The sequence below is a fragment of the Myotis yumanensis genome, unplaced genomic scaffold (assembly GCF_028538775.1).
Source record: "Myotis yumanensis isolate MYYU_CA2020_CCGP unplaced genomic scaffold, mMyoYum1.0.hap1 SCAF_2, whole genome shotgun sequence".
NCBI classification, from domain to species: Eukaryota; Metazoa; Chordata; class Mammalia; order Chiroptera; family Vespertilionidae; genus Myotis; species Myotis yumanensis.
The window spans coordinates 190,414,853-190,420,852 of record NW_027223753.1 but is presented as its reverse complement, the minus strand read 5'-3'; positions in this window follow the sequence as shown (position 1 = coordinate 190,420,852).

Below are 6,000 nucleotides of genomic sequence, written 5' to 3'. Positions count from 1 at the left end.
TTTTTTATACCCAGACAATTCATTGTTAGCAAATTCCCTGAATAAATATTAGTCACTTGTGTTAAAATAGATGTTTTCCCTTTAAGTGCATGAATAACTAGCTAAAAAAGTGACCAAGTATGAAAAACAAAGTGAATTGAAAATACTCTCCCATTAGCATATCTCCCCCTCAGGAGAACTACCATAGAGTTGAGAGGAATATGATATTCATTACCTTATGCTTTAAAAATATATCTAAAATGTTACCTTATACAATTGTTTTGTGATCATCTCATATGTATTCCAGTATTAAAACAAGTAAAGCACATGTTTAAAAATTCATGATTTCATTTTACCCTTTCTAGCCCACAACATAATATTTCACAAAGGGCTAGTTAAGATGATAAAACACATTGCTTTAAGAAGTCAGAGGACTGAAGTTCTGTTCTACTAATACTGAATCATTAATGTGGGTTCCTCCAAAAGCTTGATTTTGAAAAAAAAAATTCTATTTTGAAAGTTTGGGACATTTCATATCATGTAAAATTTAATTATATAAATAGATTTTTTCATAACTACATTCTGTATTTTTCCCTTCATTGATTAGGATATATCTTAAGGGAAAGACCTTGCTCTCCCATGAACCTCAGAAATCCCATTTTAAGTAATACGAACAGAATTCTATAAAGCTGAATACTGAGTATGACCTTTTGAACAAGGAATTATATTTAACCTTTTTGAGGAAGGCAAGATCATTACTTGTTGTTAGTTTACTGAAATGGGAAAAAGGCCTCAATCTGTTATGATCTTTGTTTTACAGGTATATGCAGTATCTGTCTCTTCTCCAGCACCGAATTTTGCCGGAGATTTTTCTATGAAGAAAAAAATTCACTGGTACTTAATTTTACTTTTGCATAAATGGAATTGCATTCCATTATTCATTTGAAATAAAATTTTAAAGACAAGCTACATTAAAAACAAAACTTTTTGAAGGCATCAATGCAACTTGGTATATCAAACTAATAAATTAAAATTTAAATTATAATGATTCAGTATTGAAAAAGCTTTTAGAACACAAATGTCTATTTCATGGATGGTATGACCTCAGATGATAAATGTTCTACAAATATAAAATTATTAAGCAAAATAAATGCTTTTGATAAAAAGACATACTAATACAAACCCTTTGAAAAATTCTGGGCATAGTATTTATGTGGAATTTAAGTTTTATAGTTTTAATTTGGTACCTGAACACCCATCAGTCAGACTTCACTATTACCATTAACTACTGTTCAGCATTTAGAGTGGATCTTGTGGTTTTAATGAAGCCAGAACCAGCCCTACCTATAGTTGTAGTGATGATAGACTGTCCCAGGAATTTCCTTTCTCAAGGCCTCTATATATAGGTTCAGAGATTATGCTTTGATTTTATAGCATCTTTTTTTTTTATCCAGCAATTTTACTTTAGAAATTTTATCTTATAGAATTAATCATACAAGTGTGCAAAGATATGTGTATAAAGATACTGTTTGCAGCATTCTTTGTAATCGCAAAAACAAAACAAAACAAAAAACACCCTCAAAATAACTTAAATGCCTATTAATAACAGATGCAGAAATAAACATGGTTCATATATAGATCAAAACACATTAATACCTTGGAACATTTAGATGTATTAATATTGGTTTGGTATATTGTAATCAGTAAATTGGCCTCTAGGTTTGATTATTCTGCTGAATTGACATTCATCTAATCCTGTGGGTCTTGGATCTTGGTATGTGAGATCCCTCTGGCCTTTATTTGCAGCCATTTTAGGAAGTGGGAAATTTTTATCAAACTTGTAAGGTCACTTTATGTAGTCAGCTGTGATTCCTTACATCATTTTTTTTTATTTGGAATATTATTGCTTTACTTTTAAAATATATTTATATTGATTTTAGAGAGGAAGGGAGAGGGAGAGAAAAATAGAAACATCAATGGTGAGAAAGAATCCTTGATCAGCTGCCTCCTGCCCACCCCCTACTGGGCATCTATCCCATAACCTGGGCATATGCACTAACAGGGAATTGAACCATGACCTCCAGATTCATAGGTCAATGTTCAACCACTGAGCCACACTGGATTGGCTATTGCTTTCTTCTAATTAGTTGAATTTTCATTTGTTTTGCTTTCTGTCAAGTATATTTATTTCACACACACACACACACACACACACATACACATACACACCTGCCAAATCTTCAGGCACACTCTTTAATAGCTCGCTTGTCCCTTCTTTTCAGTCTCATTCCAAAATATCTATCAGTATAGTTTTACCCCAAAACTCGAAACCAGCATTTGACTGAGTTATATAACAGTTTTTTACTATACTGACTTAATATGTTCCTGTATTACTGCTAACACTCGCTATTCCTATATGCTTTAAATTGCTCAAGATGACTTACTATTATTATTATTAATTAAAATTATTATTTTGTGTTTTATTGTACAATATTGACTTGATAGCCTTGCTCATATAATGTCCTATTTCAATAGCTATTATAGTTTGTCTCAAATGGCCACGCACCTGCCTAAAATAAATGAGAATGATTGTGAACTGATCCTTCCTTTTATTTTCATCACAATGATCTTTCTCTTTCCTCTGATGCAGTTTCTATCTTTGAAATCTTAAATTTCTCAATTATATAAATAATGCTCAGAATCCTATATAACAAAAGCCTAATATGCTAAGTGTCCGGTCATCCGGTCATCCGTTCAACCAATCAAAGTGTAATATGCTAATGATATGCTGAGGCTGCTCAACTGCTCGTTGTGACATGTACTGAACACCAGGGGGCAGTCCGCCAGTCTCTATGATGTGCACTGACCACCAGAGGGCAGACACTCAATGCAGAACCTGCCCCTGGTGGTCAGTGCACTCCCACAGGGGGAGTGCTGCTCAGCCATAAGCCAAGTTCATGGCTGGCAAGCACAGTGGCAGTGGTGGGAGCATCTCCCACCTCCGCGGCAGCATTAAGGATGTTCAACTACCTGACTGTGAGAGGACACAGGCCGGGCTGAGGGACCCCACCCCTCTGAGTGCACAAATTTTGTGCACCAAGCCTCTAGTCTTTCAAAAGAAGTGAGCATCATTCAGTTGCTATTGTATAATTACACACAAAAATACTAATTACTTTTATTTGATGTGAGTGCTTGCAGCAAGGATTCCCTGTGGAAATGATTTTTAAGCTCAGAGTTAAAGGATTAGTAGGATGAACCCAACATAGAAGTAGAGGAAGAGACTTTTAGGCAGTAGGAACAAGTTCTGCAGGTGGGAAATAACTTGAATATTTTAAACAATTGATAGAAAGTGTAGCTGGAGCTTAGTGAATGAGGGGAAGAGTGATTACTGATGAGAGGGTAGAGATAAGGATTTGGGAGTTGGAGACCATGCAGGACATTTCTGAATATATTGCAGATATTGGACTTTCTAAGAAAGGACTACAGGGAGTAGCTGAAGGGTTTTCAAGGAAGGGAGGAAATAATTAGAATTGCACTTTTAAATTATCAATTTTGTTACTGTTGAAAAATTGTTTATGAGAGTAGGGTCAAAAGGGAATATGGCTAGAATAATTAGCTATTGCTGTAGTTTAGGAATAAATTATGATGAATTGAAGAATGGTTTCTTAGAGATGGAGATAAATAATTTCAGAAATATATGGGATAGAAAATCGATAGGCTATTTTTATCTTGTTCCTGTCATGGATTCCTGAGACTACACCTAAATCATTCTGGCCAAATATGATTATATAAGCAGCTCCTCCACAGAAATCATGGCATGGGTTATTGTGCTGATTGTGAACTGATTACATTGTGCTTATTATTTTTACCTTAAAAACCTCTAAGTTCTAAGAATCAGAATATTGCTGACTCCTATAGGTTTATTGCCAAGATCCATAATTATTTATTGAAAGTAGTAGATGATAGCAGTGATAGCTATCTGGAAGATTCGAGAAAAACCTGATCTCCAACTGTACAGCCACTATAACCTCAGTCATTCTCTCATCTCATTGTGAGTCATTTTCTATCATTCATAAAAGGGTGGCCAAAATGGTGTGGCTTCGCTGTGTCTCCATGGTTGAGAGTCAACCTGAATTAGGAGGTCACGTTTTGATTCCCGATAATGTAGGCTCAACGCCCCCGTAGCGGGCCTGCAGGAGACAGCGGATCAGTGATTCTCTCTCATTCATGTTTCTCTCCCTCTCTTTTCCTCTCTGAAATCAATAAAAATATATATATTAAAAAAAATGGCTGCATGGACACAATGATTATGAATCCAGAGATAATGATGACAATACAACCAAATTCAAGGAGCTGGAGTTTATTTCCATAAAATATGCTTGAATGCATATTTTAAACCAGGATGATATGAGATTCTTTTTTCCTTGCAAAAGGGGTGCTTAATGATTTCAGACGCAGTTGTTTGAACAAGTCAGCATTTTTTTTCAAATCCAGAACCCTTTGCAAAACATTGCAAAACTTTGAATAATTATAACTGTGCCTTTACGTGATCTGCAGCTAAGGCTTTTTAAGTGTAGAACTGTGGTTATTCTTTCCTTCTAATAATGTCCATACTTTTCTGTTCTACACTCTTTGTAGTTGGTGTGAGTTTGTTCACAGACTGAAAACAGAAAGGAGCTGTGAACAGGGAGCTAAGGCTCCATTCTTTAGCATTTTAAAAGGTCCTTTGCAGGGCTGACCTGGGTGTTGAGGATATCAGATTAGATACCACAGGACTTTCTGTCAAACAGAAATGTAACTCTTTCTTAATTCTTACTATGCATTCTGTCTATACCCATCATGTTTAATACGTTAAAATAATATTGCATGTGTAAGTCACAAATTTCACCAAAACTAGTCTATCGTTTCTTTGAGATCATGTAGATTTCTATTCACAATGGCTTGCCTTGAAGCAGTCGGTGTTCAATAATTGTGTGCAAAATATGACTCTATACATTCTTGTCACTACTCCAGTAACCTCTTAATATGAAACTTTGCATTATTCCGACAATACACCCCAAAGTCACATTTTAAACATAATTTAGGAGGCATCAGATCATTTTAGTCATAAAATTGCTGCATCTTTGTTGCCTGTTTTATAGCAAATTTAAAATTTAAAGTGATAGAACTTAATTCTTCACCATTACTGGTGAAGAAACAGGACCAGCGTGGCTGAGAAAGATCATGCAGCAGTATCACAGACAGCAATGCGAAAGTCACTCAAAATTAAGTTTTTAAAAATGGAATCTCTTACTTTAAGGAAGAAGAAGCCTATAGAACTTTCCCAGAGAACTTTCAAAAATATTTTTAAAATGGCACACATATTATTGTAGGCTCTTCTCCTATTCCTGTTCTAACAATATCTAAATTATGAAAACAGTGGTTCCTCCACTCAACACTGTTGTGGCTGTGTCCACATAGGAGAAGCAAAGGAGAGAGTTGAGACCAGTGTTTCAAATAACACCAGTATGATTAAATTATCCTGTGGTTTAAGAAGAAGTGTGGATGTTTTTAAACATCACACTTTCAGCCTATATATGGAGTCCTTCTGTATTGGCATTCTGTCTTTTGCCAGGGACTGCTGTTCAAGGACAAAATCTGCAAATAGGATTCATAACCTGGATTCTCCTATGGTAGTTCTGAATGAAAAAAAAAATCATTTTCTTAACAACATTCCCTTGTTTGTAAATGCTGTAAGTCTTAATTATTCTTCTCTGCAGCTTAGCATGCACATGTACTCAGAGAATAAATTATAAGCAGATCTAATAAATTAAACATATACTTAAGGCCCCATGGAAGAGAGCAAATATAAGGTTGTAAACAGAAAAGTAAGTGAGGTCATCTTCAATACTTCATTCACCCTGAAAAATTTGAGTCCCAGGACCTATGTCAACACAATTAAATAATTCTAAGCAATGTGTATAATCCCCAGTAATGCAAGCACTGGCAAAATATGAATATAGCAGGAAAGATTATTCATAG